The sequence below is a fragment of the Echinops telfairi genome, unplaced genomic scaffold (genome assembly GCF_000313985.2).
Source record: "Echinops telfairi isolate 266 unplaced genomic scaffold, ASM31398v2 ScPeMD7_7407;HRSCAF=8445, whole genome shotgun sequence".
Taxonomy (NCBI): domain Eukaryota; kingdom Metazoa; phylum Chordata; class Mammalia; order Afrosoricida; family Tenrecidae; genus Echinops; species Echinops telfairi.
In genome coordinates this window covers 5,048,807-5,067,632 of record NW_022111307.1, presented here as the reverse complement: position 1 = coordinate 5,067,632, position 18,826 = coordinate 5,048,807, and positions in this window count along the sequence as shown.

Here is an 18,826-nt window from a genome sequence, read left to right as displayed (position 1 = left end):
GATTACAAGGACTACATATAACTCCCTCCCTGGGGGATGGACAGCAGGAAGATGGGTAAAGGGAGATGTTGGACAGTGTAAGACATGACAAAATAATAATTTATAAATTGTCAAGGGTCCATGAGGGAGAGGGGAGCCGGGTAGGAGGGGATAAAAATGAGGAGCTGATGCCAGGAGCTTAAGTGGAGAGCAAATGTTTTGAGAATGAGGCAACAAATGTACAGATGTGCTTTACACAATTAATGTATGTATGGATTGTGATAAGAGTTGTATGAGCCCTCAATAAAATAATTAAAAAAATAGAACCTCTTAGCCTTCAGCTGCTTCCACCCATGAACACACAGCTCTGGAGGGCTGTTTGAAGCACTCTGAAGGGGGCATGAACCTTTCAGTGGATACTTGTCAGCTGTTCTTTGCCACTTGTCTTACCACACATCCCTGATATTCCTTTTGACTGCGATGCTACAAAAATGTCATGGGAGGGGCTCCCATTTTATCAGTGTTGACACTTTCCAAGACATGCGTCCAACTGTACTGGCATCCGGGAAGTTTCCCAGAATGGAAAACTCTGATGGGAAGATGATCTCTTGTCCGAATCTGTCACTGCCGTCTTGTTCACTGTCATTAATCAAGTGTGAACTTTGAAAGACCAAAAAAACCCAAAAACCAACCCCAAACCACACCCCCAAAACAGACCGTCTTTCTCCTGAAAGAATCTCCCAGGGAATCCACTCCACCAATTGCTAGAGCTGGAAGAAGCTTTCAGTGACATATGCTCTAATCAAAGCAGGCTTCCACTTCAAGTGGGAAAACTGAGAACGACATCACACAGTACTTTTAAGTCAGGATGGGGCTTCCTGACGCCGGGTCCTCATGGCTCTCTGGTTTTTGTTGGAATCACATGCGAGGAACTCCTCAAAGCACAAGCTTCCGAGCCAGGACCGTCTGTCTGCTCAAGAGGCTGCTACTGCATGGCTTTGGGGCGTGTTCTTTTTGAACTTTGTTTCCTTTACCTTTCAGTGGGCTTTGTGCTACCATACAGATGGTATGTGTAGATCAAATGATAGGATGCATGAGAAGCATTTGGCACAGGACCTGCATATGGTGTTAGTATAATAACTGTTATACAGATTAGTGTCTATTTTGCCTGAAGAGTTCATGTGCAACTTTATGGTAGTTGGTAACTGTGTCCTCAGTGAGGACTTCCTTGCTTACCAAGGTGTCCTTTGTCTTCTGCCCCTCCCCCCCCTTGCCCAATCTCTCCATTGAACCCAAACCTGCCCCCTCCCAGGCTTCCTACTGCACTTTGGTGCCCAAGCTGGCACCTTCTTTTCCTTCCCATTCTCTTTGCAGAGTCGGTCAGGCATCTTCTCAACCTGAACCCTTTCGGCACCGTTCCCTGCAAGAACATCCTCAACGTGACGGGCCACGGATGACACCGGTCCTTGTTCTCCGGATGATTAGCCCACTGACACAGAGTCCATTCCAACTCGTAGCAGCTTTTATGTTCTTTTACTGTTAATTCATGTCGTCTGACGGAAATGTGGGTGGGAGGAACATTAAGAGGGTGTATTCAAAAGCACACCCTGAAAAGGACAGCTTGGCAGACGCCAAGCCCCTCTGTTTGTGCAGATTTGATAGGGTGGCAGAGAGATCTGAAACGTATTAAAATTCTGATTCCCACAGAATCTCACTCTGCTCAGCGAAGGCCTCTTACCTCTTGCTTCCTCTTGCAAAATCCCAGTTGCCCCAGCGCTCTTCACCCACCTGGCCTTTCAGGACTTCGGCCAACACCTGAGTTTTAGCTAGAATCACTATTGGCTTCCTCCAGATGGAAGGCCTTTCAGAGCAAATCTGAGTCGGGGTTGACCACCCAAGAGTTGTGCCTTCAGCTTAATTTTCTGTGTTGGGAAGACACAATTTTGGGGAAGAGAAGAAAGTTGGACTTAGAGTGAATTACCTATGGTGTTTAAAAAATATCCCACACCCGAGCTACGCTTTCAGGTTTTAGCAAGCCATAGACACCTTGGATGCTGATAAAGCAGCCAGTGATAAGTGCTGAGGAGGGCAGCTGAAGTCCCAATGTAAGGGATGGATACACCTGCTTATGATGCAACTTTGAGTAAGCGTCTTTCCCTGAGGTGAGTTCCAGTCTGTCCTACCTGCCTTCTCTCACATGAAAACCGCTAAGGTCTCCAGGGAATTCGCGGCGTGTCCAGCATGTCCAGTGAGGCCCAGCACCCCTGTCCAGTCACTCCAAGTATGAACAATAAGAGAGAAGGGGACACTTCACTCGAACATATTCAGGCATCTTGATAAAGAAAGGGTGCATTGATGAGGGCTGCTAGAATTTGCATCAAAGTCTCCAGATAACATGGGCAGCTGTGAAGTTGAGTTCTTCTTTCATCAAGGTCTGTGGGAGATCAGCATCCTTGCCTTGACGCAGTCTCTTCCCGCTGCCCCCACCTCCACCCATTTGTCTCTTACAGGTGGACCGAGGAAGAACTCTTTAGTGACACGGACTGGTCCAGATGCCTGCCTTACCACGATTCTGCGTCAGTTACAGCAGATGGGAGGACTGGGGCTCAGTGAGGCCTCTGGGTGGCCACCCTCTTTGTCCAATCTGACTAAAGCTCTTTCTTGTGGTCTCAGGCTTTCTGCACCTGCTCTTCCTCTGCCCTCTTAGTAAAGCTGTTCTTTTGTGCTTCACATGTTAGTTCTCTCTATGCCTCTCTCTCTCTCTCTCAACGGTCTCTCTGCTGCTCCTCTCGCTTCGTCTCGTCTCTCTCCCTTGTTTTCCTCTCATCTTACTGCATCCTCACGTCATCTTCCTGCAACATTTTCTTTTCCACCTTTTCTCGTTCTTACTGTCTTGTCTCCTCTTCCCTTGCCCCCACCTTCTTCCCCGGTCTCACTCTTCTTGGGGGATCTCTCTTCTCTCTCGTGGTTTTGTGTGGTGTGTGTGTGTGTGTGGCTACTTTGTCTCCTAGTTTCTGCTCATCTTCGGATGTTTCTTTCCTTTCTCTCACCTTCACCTTTCTTTCTCTTTCCTTTTCATAAACACACACACACACACACACACACACACACTGTAATAGGCAATGTGAATATACACACAGAGATGGGCACAAGCCATTCATAAACGTTTATTGAACCATTATAAATTGAGCACTTACATAATCTTGGTAAAGGCTGAGAAGTGGCCCATCATCAAGGCCCCATAAGTCTTCTGTCTTGCCACGAATTCCTCTATCCTTATAAAAGTTTCACTTTTTTTTCATGTACAAGAAGGAACTTTGTCAAGAATAAAAATTTCACTTTTGCGGCTATTATTTATTTGCTTTACTTGATAACTCTACCATCTACATATGCATCCTAAGTAACATAGTTTAGTTTGACCTATTTTTAAATGCTCTATACATGAGGTCAGCAGTTCGAAACCACCAGCTGCTCCATGGGAGAAAGATGAGACTTTCTTCTCTGCAAAGAGCTACTGTCTCAGAAATCCAGAGGGACAGTTCAGTTCTGACCTACAGGGTCACTAAGATAGTATGGATCAATGGCAGTGCATTTTTAAATATATATATATATATATATATATGATGAAGTGTCGTATATATTCCTCTGTGTCTTGATTCTGTTACTAAACATCTTGATGGTAAGATTTATCTATGTTGCTGTTTGGACTATGGTTTACATATTTCCTGACATCTTATGCTCATTGTCTGGACACTGAAATGTATCCAATCTGCTGAATATCACTGTCGTTCTCAAAACAGCTCCGTCATCTTTGAAAAGAAGAGCAGGGTTACTGCCCCTTGTGTGGTGAAACAATGATAACAGCGACAGCGAGCTGTCCTTCTTGCCCCTTCCAGGCCAACAACAACAAACTCTAAGAGGGTTCTAAAAGCTAGCTCGTTTCACTCTGCTGACCCACTCAAATTACACCTCCAGGTTTAGAAGCCCGAGCCCCTCGGTTGCAAAGAACTCCGGGGTGGGAGAGGATCGTATCATCGACACCTGGCTCAGCTTTGTCTGACAGCAGGGCTTGAGCCACCAGAGCAGAAAAGAATTTGGGAATAGATTTGCTGAGCTGTATTTGGGAGCTGCTCAGTCTCCTATTAGATTATTTTTAACAAAGATACGTTTCCTGGTATCACTAACTCAGACACGAAGTCTGGGAGGAGGCTAGGAAATTAATTTCAATGTTTTTCTGACTGCCAAATAAACACATCAAGAAGGATAATAAATAGATGAATAATTACTACAATATACTACCAGTTGGTGTACTACAATATACTACCAGTTGGTGTTAAGTGTTAAAAAAGAAAACATGTGAGTGTTAAAGAAACAGAAGGTAATAGAAGGGCGTAGGAGCCCTGGTGGTGTAGTGGGCAACTCATTGGGTTGCTAACTGCAGGGTGAGCAGTTCAAAAGCACCAGCTATTTCGTGGGAGAAAGACAAAGCTTTCTACTCCAGTAAAGAGTTGTAGTCTTGGAATCCCGCCGGGGCAGTTCTAATCTGCCTGTGGTAGTTACATAATCTGCTGTCAATTTGAGATGTAAGAGTGAAGGGGTGGAGGTTAGCCTGTCAATCAGGTTGCAGCTTGATGACCTCATTTGGAGGCGCTAAGGAGATAAATAGCTCACTGGAGGCAGGACACAGACTCACTCCCTGTGAGACAAGCTTGCTGACAGGACACATGGAGCTAAGCCAGAGTCCTGGAGCTGAAGGAGCCATGTGGAGAGCCCTGCCAGCACTGAGATGCCTCTACTGCCACTGGATCCAGAAGATCTTCCACCCACTGGCCTGTGATCTTCTTGCATTTGGTGTTATTGCATGTTTCATGAGTCTGAAGAGAACTTTATAGATTGGTGTTGGACTTATGGGTTAATATCAGACTTATGGACTTGATCTGCACTGGGCTGGGATGTTTTCTTAATATTCAATTGCTCTTGTATATAAAGCTCTTTCTTATACACATGAGTGTCTATGAATTTGTTTCTCTAGTCCACCCAGACTAACACACTGCCCTACACGCTGTCACTATGAGTCAGAATTGATTTTATGATTTAATAAGTACATAGTACATAAGTACATAGAAAGCCATTTAGAGAAGGCACCACCGTAAAAGCAAATGAAGTACGGGAGGAAACCAGGTGAAGCTATGGAGGAAGAATGTTCAAAGAGAACTGCAAGGGCCTAAGTGTTGGGGGAGGGAGGGGAAAAATGAGGAGCTGATGCCAGGGGCTTAGGTGGAGAGCAGGTGTTTTGAGAATGATGAGGGCAATGGACGTGCAGATGTGCTTTACACGGGTGATGTGGGTATGGATTGTGATGGGAGTTGTGTGAGCCCCTAATGAAACAATTTAAAAGAAAAGAAAAAAAATTAAAATAAATAAATAAAATGGAAAAAAAAAGTATTGGGGGAGAAGGGAGGAGCGGGATGTGTTTGAAGAACCGCAAGAAGGCCAGTGGATCTGTAGCAGGGGAGGGAGGCTGCGAACAGCTGGAGATGAGACGGAGAGATCGGTGAGGCCTTGCAGTTATGGTAAGAACATTGTATTTTACTCCTAGAACAATGGGAATCTATTGGGGGAGTTTGTGCCGATGAGTGATATAATCTAATGCACATCTTGAAATGATTAGACTTGCTGCTGTGCAAAATTTTTTCTATGGGGAGGAGAAAGGAGAAGCAAGAAACGGGGAAGCTTAAAAGAGGATTCCAGGGGGAAGATGACGAGAAGTGGCCCTATTCAGATTACATTTGAGGATGGACTTGCTGATATGTCAGATGTGGGCAATGAAGGCAATGAGATTCCTGAGGCTTCCGAGGTTTGGTTCCTAGTGGAGCGGTGGAGAACAGAGGAGGTGGGGTCGGGGGAGAGGCGAGATCTCACGTTCTGTTTTTGGTGCTTACTGTGTAAGCAAGAAGCACGTTTCCATTGCAGCGGCAATCTGTTTATTCATGGTAAGGTTTGGGTGCAAAAAGCTTTCTAGAGCTTTCTGAGCAGGGACATCCCTCTCACCCTTGCATTGGACCCTGCCTCAAACAGTAAGAGTTCCTGATTGCCCGGGCCTTTGTGACCATCAGGGCTTGCAGGCCAAAAGACCCCATGGAATCAGGGCTCCATTTCCCTCTTTTACAGCCGCAAGAAAATCGGTGTGAAATTCTAAGAACGATTTCACTCCTGACTAAAAGGTGCATCTGGTTTGGGTAGTTGGTGAGATGGCATCCATCCGGGCTCCATACCTCGAGGAAGGTGGCCCGGGCAGGAGTAGGAGGGGACTGACCAAGACCCAGGTGGGCAAGTGGGTAGAGGGCCAGCTGGGGAGGGGATTAGCGCTCTCATCTGCTTTTAAATAATATTTCAAAACAAGTAGTTGATCTTATCCTGACGTGCTGCAAAAAAGACGGAAGGAAGTGGGAGTTGGTGCTGGGGTGTCATTTAGGGTGACTGGGAGGAATGTGTCTCAATAGCTCAGCAGAGGAATTAGACTTGCTTTATCCGCTTCTGGGAGGGCACCTTGTTGAGCTACTCATCAACAGGTCAGCAGTTTGAAACCACCAGCCACCCCTCGGGAGAAAAATGAGGTTTTCTGCTCCCATAGCATTAGTCTCGGAAACCCACAGGGCCAGTCTACCCTGTCCTAGACGCTCTCTATGAGCCAAAACTGGCTCAATGGTAGTGAGTTTGGTTTTTTTGGTTTTAAGTACAGAGCAGAATGAAAAAGACAGGAATATTATTTATATCTCAAAACAAGAGAGAAATTTCTGTCAGAACTGCCTAGTTTGTAGGTTACCTTGTGTGAGAATGAACCAGCCGTTAATGGAAGAATCCAAGCAGAAACGGGAGACACACTGGTGAGTATGTCTTACTCCAGGATGGCACACAGTCATCCTCACTTCCTGGCACATGTGACGTGACCTCTGACATGAATGGCACTAACCTGTGTAACCAATAGGATATTTGTGAAATAACTGTGCAACTTCCTACAACCCGACGGAGAGGTCCCATGGGACAAGGAGCAGAGACCCTCTGCTAACAGGGGGCACTCACTTGCCAGAAATGTGAAAGGGCACCAGCCCCAATTCAAACCCTCATGTAATTGTAGCTCTGCCTAACGTCTTGACCATAAATAACTTCATGGGAGACTGCTCCAGAGCCACCCATCTAACCTATCACTGAATCCCTGAGCCCCCAAACGGTGTGCGTTCAGAATGGCTTATTGTTGTATGAAGGCACTAAGCTGTAGGATAATTTGTTATGTAACAGTTACGATAGATAATGAATTCATGCTATATGAGAAATCCTCAAGTTAGTGAGGGCTAATATCAAATGCGAATATGCTCTGAGGGGCTTTTTTGCCCAGAGCTCACAGTTCCTGATAGCAACTTCACGAGGAAAGTGAGCGTTTTCGAGAGTGGGAAAGCCCTAGAGTTCTTGGTCATTTCTATGACGTATCTGCTTTGTTTTCCTTCAGCGAATTTAAACCATCCTCTAGGGCAGTGGCCTACTAAGTGCTTATGGCTACCGCTAGGAGTTGTCTTTTCATGACAGCGTTGACTTACTCTTGTATTGGCATGACACTGTTACCCAATACTTCTCTAGGACATTGAGGTGAGACAGACTCATTCGATTGTGAAAGAAAAACACCCTGGGTGCACAGGGGCTTCAAGCTGTTTGTGAAAAATGGAATTAAATGATAAGGGGGACTTCCATGACCTTTTTGAAATTCCCTCCTGTTCACCATCCTGTTGTTGTTAGTTGCTATTGAATTGGCTCTGATTCATGGCGGCTCTGTGCGTCTGAGAATGAAATGTTGCCTGGTCTTGTGCCATTTCCAGGAAAGTTGGTAAGTTTGGTCCATTATGGTGGCTATGGTGTCCATCCATCTCTTTGAGGATTTTCCTCATTTTTGCTGAAGCTCTCCTTCACCAAGCATGGTATCCCTTTGCAGTGATGGATCTTTCCTGATGAAGTGAGGGGAGCTAAACCGGCATTGGCCATTTTGAGCCCAACAATCATATCATCTGCTCTGACAGCAATAACAAATTAAAGAGGAATGGTGTTGCATTCATCATTAAAAAGAACATTTTGATCTTTATCCTGAAGTCATTGAGAGGTTAATATTCATATGTCTATAAGAAATGCCATTGTGCTCATGCACACTTGTACATGGATCAAGAAATGCCAGGAAATTTAGAAGACAGCTACTTGGCCAACTGACTCAAAGAGATCCATATTTGTCCCCATTCCAATGAAAGATGACCCAACAGAATGCTCAAATTACATAGAAATATATGATTGCTATCAAGTGCAAGTAAGATAGCCCAAGATCATCCAACAATGGTTGCAGCTGTACATTGACAAGGAGCTGTCAGAGGTTCAGGCCGGATTCAGAAGAGAACATGGAACAAAGGTTATCATTGCAGACATCAGGTGCATCTTGGGTGAAAGCAGAGAATATCAGAAAGGGCCTTATTTGTGGTTTTGTTTTTCTTTTTGATTACTTGTGCTCTGTTGACTATGCCAAGTGTGGATCATAATAAACTATAGATAGCCTTGAGAAGAATAGGAATCAGAACACTTCATTGTGTGTCGCAGAACTTGTGCATGGACCCAGAGGTAGCTGTGCCAACAGAACAAGGGAATAGTGCCTGGTTTAAAATCAGGAAAGGCGTGAGTCAGGGTTGTATCTGTGCACCATACTGAGCTGAGCAAATGATCAGAGAAACTGGCTTATATGAAGAAGCAGGCAGCATCAGGACTGGAGGAAGGCTTAGCAACCTATGATTTGCAGGTGACACACTCTGGCTTGCTGAAAGCGAAAATGATTGGAAACCCTTGCTGTGATGAAGATCAAGGATTGCTGTCTTCAGTATGGGTTATAACTCCATGTAAGGAACACCCAAATCTTCCGACTAGACCAGTAGATAAAATCATAATAAATGGAGAAAAGATTGAAGTTGTCAGGATTTTGTCTGGCTTGGATCCACAATCAGCGGTCATGGAAGCAGCAGTCAGGAGACCCAAATACATGTTGCAGTAGCTAAATCTGCTGCACAAGACCTCTTTAAGTGTTGAAAAACAAGGATGTTACTTTGAGGAGTTAGGTGTCCCTAACACATACTGTGGTGTTTTCATTTGCCTCGTGTGCATGTAAAAGCTGGGCATTTAATGAGGTATTTAACTGAAGAAGAATGGAGACATTTATATTGTGGTGCTGGCAAAGAATAATGAAAGTACCATGGACTGTCAAAAGGACAAGTAAGTTTTTCTTGGAAAAAGTCCAGCCAGAGAGTGCTCCTTAGAGGCAAGGATGACAAGACTTTGCTTATATACTTTGGACATGTTGTGAGGAGACACCAGTCCCCGGAGAAGGACGTCGTGCTTGGTAAAGTGGAGGGGCGGCAAAAAAGAGGAAGCCCCTCAGTGAGATGGATTGACAGTGGCTGCAACAATGGACTTAGCATAAGAGCAACTGTGATGATGGTGCAGGACCGGTCTGCTCTGCATGGGGTTCTGTGCGTCAGAAAGGAGTTGATGCATCTAATAACAACGACATAAGAAATACCAGCCCTATAGCTACGATTCAAATTCACACACTAAACTCAAATCCCAAAGATTAAATTGAAGGTAGTTTTTTATCTGCTACTTACAGTCATTCTAGGTCAAGTAGAAGAAGTGCAAACGAGGAAGACCCTCTATAACATGAATTGACACAATGTCTCTGACCATGGGCTCAAACATAAAGATGATTGTGAGACTGGCACAAGACAAGTCAGTCCTTTGTTCTATCTGACATAGGTTTGCTAAGAGTCAGAACTGACTTGATAGCATCCGACATCTCTCCAAAGGCATATATCCATTTAAATAATCAAATATCTTAAAAGTATGCATGTGTATGTACACATAACAGTTTATATAACCCCTCAAACCAAACCTATTGCCATAGAATCTATTTCAACTCATAGGGACCTTATATCAGGTTTCAGAGGCTGTAAATCTTTATGGGAGTAGAGCACCTCATTTTTCTTCCTCGGAGCAGCTGGTGGGTTGGAATCTCTGACCTTTCAGCTAGCTTAGTGCTTACCCAATAGTGCTAACAGTTTATAGGTACCCAACTTTCTTGGAGGTTGTAGTCAGGGAAACTATGCTCACTGATTTGGTTTCCCCTTTCTTCCATTATATCACTCACATCTTTTGCCATGTTGTCTAATTCTGTTATCTTATTGTTTTGTGAAAATGTTACTCCTCTTTCCAACCCCCTTACTACTTTTAGGAAGGAGCACTGGGCTTGAATCACTGGGCTTTATTTACCCTAACTTGTGACGTGGCAGTATACCAAGCACCCGCCAACTCTTTCTTAAGGCTCTTTGGGCTTCCACAGAAATTGTCGTTTTCTGTGTGCCTTCTCTTTCCAGAATTGTCTTGGCTTCTCCAAATATCATTGTCTTTAGAGGTCAATGACAACCTCTGAATCCGAGCTCTGCCTTGCACTAGCTCTGTGGTCCTGGCTAGTAATTTAATCTGACAAGATATCAACTTCCTTGTTAATGGAAAAATGAAAGCAGGCAGTTTGAACAAAGGTATGGCAGCAACGTAGAGGTTATTGTCATTGAGTAAAATGCTTGGACCTGGGTAATATATCCAGCATTTATAGGGCACATTATTAATGAATCTAAAGTATCTACCCCAACATTTCTGCACTCCAGAATTTTGGGAGGATAGAGTTTTCTACTCCCATAAAGAGTTACAGACTGGAAACCCACAGGGACAGTTCTACACTATCCGGTGGTGTGGCTGCTCCATACTCTCCTGTCAACTTGAGTGAGGGGTGGAATCTAGTCCGTCAGTCAGGTTGCAGCTTCGTGATCTCATTTGGAGATGCGACGGAGAGAAATAGCTCACTGGAGGTCAGACCTGATCTTACTTGCTGTTGAGACACTCAGAGAGCTGGAGGAGACTTGTGGAGACCTGCACTAACTTTGAGATGCTTCCACTGCCACTGGATCCACAAGACCTTCTTCCCACTGACCTATGATCTTCCTGCACTTGGCATTATTGCATGTGCTGTGTGGTCTAAAGAGGAATTTATGGACTAGTATAGGACATATGGGCTAATATTGGACTTATGGATTTGATCTGGACTGGGTTGAGTTGTTTTCTCAATATACAATTGCTCTTTTATATAAAGCTTCCTTATATACAGGTGAGTGTTCATGAGTTTGTTTCTCCAGTTAACCGGACTCACACATATGGGGTCACTAGGAGTCAGCATAAATATAATGGCAGTGAGTTTGGTTATTTGAGGTTATCCTGGAAATTACTGTTGTATTTTCGGGTGAGGCTATTATGTTCTCTGTGTGTGGTCTTTTATGCAAGGCCTACTTCTTTCGTTCTTTGGCCTTTAAATATACTTCTGATTTAGCCAGTGAGAAGAATGCCCATATCTTTTCTTTATTACTCAGGGCCGGTCATACTTTATATACAATTTATTTCCTGGTCTTTAATTTAAACCAGACTGTTAAAAACATACCAGCCATATTTGGCAAACATTTACACATCTAGATTTGTATTGTTTGTAGTGATAAAAAGAATTTTAATTGTACTTTTAAAGATAGATGAGCAAATTATCTTTGATCATCTTCAACAAGTTTGGCTTTTTTGGGGACTCAACAGAATTTGCGTTGGAAACCACCAAAAAAGCAATAATGTGGAGTATTTGGGCACTTGAGGAAGTTCCTAAATCTGATTAATTCATTTGCAGAGTATTTCAAAGGACCTGCAAGCCTTGCAAAGAATTTCTAGTCGGGAAAAACACAGACCACGACTCTGAACAATATTTTGCAGAGTTTTTCATAGAAGACAAGGATGGTAGGATGGGGACTCTCTTCTCTGTTCTTTCTCTTGCGCTTAAGACATTTCTGTGGTCACAGTCTCAGAGAACTGTAAGAACCACGTGGTTAGGAGCAGACCAGGGAGGTCTTCCGAGTTCTCTGGAAAGCCTAGCTTCATTGTATTACGTATTGCTGAAGATGCTTTTCAGGACCCCTAAACACGGATCCTTAAGGAAGACCCATCAAGGAGGCTTGCTCAGGACTCAGCCCCAGGAATGGAGCTCCACAGGAAAAACTTTTATTTTTTCGGCATAGATGCTGGGAAACTTCCCAGCATTCCCATTATCTTGTGTTGGAGGCTTAAAACATAGGAACAGTTTTGTTGACACTCTTGTTACAAGTGCCTAGGAGTATGTGGAACTCATTTGCTAACAAATTCCAGTCCTGGATTCATCTTACAATTCTGTTTGTTTCGATTCTCTATTTTGTTTTTGGTAATTTAATTTTTTTAATATAAAAATTTCAAAGTTACACAAAGATAGAGAGACCAGTACAACAAGGCTCCTCTAGACTAAACAATTACCAACCGTTTACCACATTTGCATCATTGGTTCCTTTAACTTTAATTTTTTGTTCATGGTTGGCTAATTTTAAAGCAAACCCCAAATATTGTCAATTCACCCTTATGTAATTCAGTAGGCATCGTTAAATGTTCTTAAAAAGTCACAATGCGGGTGTAATTAGGTTAAAATTTAAGGCCTTGTCATTTTCTCTCCTTTTTGATTAATTTAAAATTTGTTCTAGTTTTAATTACTTTCATGATCGTTTTTAACTGAGGTTTTTCTTCACCACCCTTTGCTGTAGCACCTGATCTTCAGTGATCGGTTCGTGGAGGTGAGTATCGAGCAGGGCCATGTTCTCAGAAAGAACTCTTCTTGGATGGGGCCAGCGTTCACTGGGGACCCAACAATGGAGGGTTTGCTATGTCTTATTTTATTATTGCTGTTGAGTTATTTTCTACATTTTTCTTCATATGAAATCTAGGATAGGTAAATCTATAGTAACAGTATCTGGGTTATTAATTTCTGGAAGTTATGGCAGAGGAGGTTGGTGGGAAATGGGGACCTAATAATGGATTCAAGAAGGAAGAAAATGTCATTCGATTCTTCTACTGCTTCCCCACCCCCCAACTCCCCTACCCCCGCCACCAGTCCTAGCAGCTCTGGAGGCAGGCAGAGCAGCAGCGACCTCCAGAAAGTCCTCAGCCCTCAGCAAGCGCCCTCCCCACAGCCAATTTGTCCCAAAGGAAGGCCAGCTGGGGAAAGAGGAGATCTGTGAGATTGTCAGGGAAACCTGAGCCTGCAGGAAAGGATAAATCTTCAGACAAACAGGGCAAGCAAAAGGGAACAGGGGAGCAAAGGAGAAACAGGCTGAAGTCGCTCACCAAGACACCAAAGACAGACCTGCTGCAAATGGAGGAAGGAGAAAACCAGGAGAGCCCAGCCTCTGATGAAGCAGGAGGAAGAGAAGCCAGGTCTGATGACTGCTTATCTACCGTGTCTTATCAGTGGGCCCTGCTGTCTCCCTTCTTGTACAATCCAGAATGGTCAACTATTTTGTAAATGCAAGTTTTTAGGAGCACTAGAAACATGTTTACGAGAGAGGATTTACCACTTTATCCCATTTTTGAAAGTGTAAGTGCCTCTTTTTAAAGATGTGAAGTCATTTACTGGTTGTTTGCTTTTCAGTACAACCAGAATATAGGGAATATTGAATTTGGGGAAGATTTGACTGTTTGGGGTGTCAACGTAACATGGGACGGAGGAGGGTTTTTTTTTATTCCTAATACAAAATATACTTAAAGGCCATTTGGAGTCACGGTCGTGTATTTGTACGGCTTGCACATTTAACTTTGTTTCCACCTTGTTGTTTTCAGTAGAATTGTGTCTGAAAACCACTCAGTCATCATGGCTTTCTTGGCAGAACGGTACGGATGCTGTGACACCTCTGGCTGTGATCGTCCAGTTGTCCAGGTAACCTTGTGAGTGCTAGCAAGGGTTGAACGCTTGAGTGTGTAGTGTGTGTGACATTAAATTGTTAATGCATAGGACTTATAATGTAACTGCTTATCACGATCTGAAGATAATGGTAATTGATAACCTCTTTTAAAAATCACCACCAAATTTAAAGCTTGGAAAGTCACTGGAATTTAGAAAGGATTGTAAAGACATGCCATGTTAGGATTTTGGTATGCGCATTAAAACTTGTGTACAAATTGTTCATCACGTCTCTGCACCGATCTCAAAATACCAATAAAATTCCAGTTACAAAAGAAAAACAAAGAAAATATTCTAAAATTAGTAGTGGTGATGAATGCATCACACTTTTTAATATATTTAAACTACTGAACTGTATGATGTGTGAATTTTATGTTAATAAAACTTAAACATGATTGACATTATTAAAATTCACACATTTTAATGACATTAGCACACTGGATGAAATTATTATTATAGTAAAACTTGTTCAGATTGGCTCCTGTGTAAGGCAGAAACCTGTCAGAGAAGGAAAACTCAAATATTTTCCATTAATGGTGATTTTTTTTTTAAGTTGTGAGACAACACCCCAGCAAAGGTGAAAAACTTGTGAAACCTAAAAAAAATAAGGCAATCCCATCAAATTCTGACTCTCCCAGGTTTCACTATAACTTCCAGAATGACCTACATTTCAATCCATAGTAGTTTTATTTTACTTTACCAAATTGGTTATCAGTATCTAGACCAGCAGTTCTCAACCTGTGGGTCATGACCCTTTTGGGGGTCAAACGACCCTTTCACAGGGGTCGCCCGATTCATAACAGTAGCAAAGTTGCAGTGATGAGGTAGCAGTGAAAACAATTTTATGGTTGGGGGGGGGTCAGCACAACATGAGGCACTGTATGAAAGGGTCATGGCATTAGGAAGGTTGAGAACCACTGCTCTAGACCAAGGCATACATCTCACAGTTGATTACATATTTTACATTCTCTTTTGATTTATAACAATTCTCTCTCCCTCGTGGTTTCCTTTGCTATTTTTGTACCTTATATAAAACCATGTGCCGTAGAATTTCCCACCTTCGGGCCTTCACTTCATCCGCTCTGTGACCTCTTCACTATAGAGCAGCCCTCAGTGACGTCGATAAGAAAGCCTTCTTGCTTGGAGGCACAAGCATCTCATGGAAGCAGCAGTCATGAGATCAAATGGCACATTGCCTTGGACAAATCTGCTGTAAAAACCCTTTGAAAGTGTTCAAAAGCTAGGATGTTACTTTGAGGACTAGGTGTGCCTGACCCAAGCTATGGGATTATCAATTCCTTCATATGCATGTGAAAGTTGGACATTGAATAAGGGAGACAGAAAAGGAATTGCTCTATTTGAATTGTAATCCTGGCGAGTACTATAGGGTGCCTAAAGAACAAACAATCTCTCTTGGAAGACACAGAGGCAAGGATGGTGAGGCTTCACCTCATGGACTTTGGACAGGTTCGCAGAGACAGTGTATGGAGAAGGACATCATGCCCGGTCAAGTAGAGTGGCAGCGAAAAAGAGGAAGACCCTTGCCAAGCTGGATGGACACAGTGGCTACCACAGTGGACTTAAACATAAGCACAGTTGTGAGGATGATGCTGGGTGGGGCAGTGTTTCATTCACATGCATATACAGTGATTGACAACATCCTTGCTTGGGTCAGGTGCACCTTAGTCTTTAATGTTACATGCTTACTCTTCAACACTTTCATGAGGTCTTAGTGCAACAGATGCACCATTTTATGCACTGTTGTTTGCTCTCTTGACTTCTGCTTCTATGAAATGTTTACTTAGAAACAAAAAAGGAAGAACATGCTTGAATGTACTTAGTGTATCTTGAGCTGAAAGAACTAAAAAAAAAACATTCAAGCCTCGAGTGGCAATATTGATAGATTTTATGGGCAAATGTTGAATGACTCAGGAGGCATTAAAAGAAGATGGAAAGACTACCCAAAAGAACTGGTTAACATTCTACTATTTCAAGAGGTAGCATATGAGCAAGGACCAATCATACTGAAGAAAGAAGTTCAAGCTGCACTTGAAGAATTAACCGAAAACTAGGTTCCAGGAACTGATGGAATACCAAGCGAAATGTTTCAACAAGTTGAGAAAGCACTGGAAGCACTGATTTGTCTATGCCAGGAAATTTGGAAGACAACTGACAACTGGAAGACAACTATGTAGCCAACTGACTGGAAGAGATCTGTGTTCGTACTGATTAAAAAGAAAGGTGACCCCAAATGATATTAAAACCATAGAACAATATTACTGATATCACATGCAAGTAAGATTTTGCTGAAGATAATTCAACAACAGTTGCATCAGTAACATGACAGGGAGCTGCCTGAGGTTCAGGTCAGGTTTAGAAGAGGACTTGGAACAAGAGATATCACTGATGATGTCAGATGGAGCTTGGCTGAAAGTAGAGAATACCTGAAAGATGTTTGCAAGACATTTGACTGTGTGGACATAACAAACTATGGATTAACCTGGGGAATTCCAGAATACTTCATTGTGCTTATGTAGAACTGGTACATGGACCAAGAGGCAGTTATGCAAACAGGGCAAGGGAATATTGCATGGTTTCAAATCAGAAAAGGCATGCAACAGGGTTATATCTTCTCACCATGCTTGTGGTATTTACATAATCTGGTGTCAATTTGAGACTTGATAGGATTAAGAGTGAAGGGATGGAGTCTAGTCTGTCAATCAGATCATAGCCAATGAGGCCTCTGGGTGGGCATGGTCTTCTCCTGAGTATTCTGGGAGATGGGAGACACTTCTCTCTCTCTACTCACTTTCTGGGACACATCCCTGAGGAGAAGCCACATGGGCATACTGTGATGCACTCCTAGGAACTGGAGGAGCCACATGGAGACTCCTTCCAGCGCTGAGATGCTTCCACCGCCACTGACTTCCCACCCATTGGTTTGTGATCTTCCTGCATTTGGCATAATTGTATGTATTTCATGATTCTGAAGAGGACTTTATAGATTGATATCCGACATATGGGCTAATATTAGACATATGGACTTGATCTGGACTGGGCTGGGACGTTTTCTCAATATTCAATTGCTCTTGTATACAAACCTTTTTTATACACATATGAGTGTCTATGAATTTGTTTCTCTAGTCTACCTGGACTAACACAATGCTCATGCAATTTGTATTCTGAGTAAATAGTCAGAGACGCTGACTTTTATGAAGAAGAATGTGGCATCAGGATTGGAGGAAGGCTTATTAACAAACACTGCCATCTGCAGATGACACAACCTTGCTTACTGATTGTGAGGAAGACTTGAACCATTTGCTGATGAAGATCAAGGATATCAACCTTCAGTATAGATTACAAATTAATGTAAAGAAGAAAAAACTCCTCTCAACTAGACCAATAGGTACCATCATGATAGCTGGAGAAAAGGTTGAAGTTGTCAAGGAATTTGTCTTGCTTTGTTGGATCCACAACCAATGCTCATGGAAGCAGCAGTCAAGCAATCAAAGGATGAGTTTCATTGGGCAAATCTGCTGCACAAGACCTCTTTCAGTGGTCTTCCAAAGCAGAGATGTTACTTTGAGGACTAAGATGTGCCTGACCCAACCATGGCATTTTCAATCACCTCATACACATTTGGGCATTAAATAAAGATGATTGAAGAAGAATTGATGCATTTGAATTGTAGTGCTGGAAAAGAATACTGAAAGTACTATGGACTGCTGAAAGGACAAACAAGTCTGTTTTGGAAGAAGTATGGCTAGAGAACTTGAGGTAGTTAGTTGATTGTGCCAACCTGGTCGATAAACACATGTGGGGTTAATTGAAGGGTGGAGTGATAAATGTCTCGGTGAGCCTCGCCTTTCTAGTTCTCGGATCTCTTGCTTTGTGATGGTTGGACCAGGGTGCAGCTGCCTTGGCAGTTCCTGGCTTTAGCTGGCAAGGCTGACTTCCTGTAAGACATCCCTGAGGAGAAGCCACATGGACCTACCCCAATGCAGCCCTGGGTGCTGGGGCAGCTGTGTGGAGACCCCTGCCAGCACTGAGATGCTTACACATTCACTGACTCAGCTTTCCCCCTGCAGTCAGCATCATTGTGTCTGTTTGGTGAGATGGAGGAGGACTTTGTGGATTGGTGTTGGACATATATTGGATTTGTGAGCTTGGGCAGCACTGGGTTGGGATGTTTTCTTGATGCGCACTTAACCTTTATATAAAACTCTCTCTTATACATGAGTTTCTGTGGATTTGCTTCTCTAAAGTACGCAGACCAATACAGGACTCCTTAGAGGCAAAGATAGCAAGAATTCCTCTTACATATTTTGGACATGCTGTCAGGAGAGACCATCCCCTGGAGAAGGACATCATGCTTGGTCAAGGTGAAGGGCAGTGAAAAAGAGGAAGGCCCTCAAGGAGCAGGCTTGGCAGCAACAATGAGCTCAAGCATAGGAACAATCATCAGGGTAGGGTTTTGCTCTGTTGTGGATAAGGCTGCATCAGGGTAGGGTTTTGCTCTGTTGTGCATAAGGCCGCCATGGGTCAGAACTGATTCGATGGTACCTAACAGACACAACAAGGTTCTAGTTATAGTAAAGTTCTGATTTTAATTTTGCCTGTTTATGAGGTGCAAGATCTTTATGATTGTGCATTCCACCAAGTTTTGTCTAGGGTAGACGATGACTTGTCCAATAGTTGCTCGGCTATTGCTCCTCATTTCAGCCCACCCTCATGCTACCAGCCACTTGGTCAGTTTAAGGCATAGTTATCTCTGATAGCCTCATTCTAACTATCATGGATGGACCGTTTCCCCGTTTCCCAACAAAGTGGACAAAAAGATACAGCAAAGGGCATAATTCCCAGAGCATTGAAAATTAGGGATGGCAATTGATCATTTACCAGTGTCTTGGAAATTTCCCATCA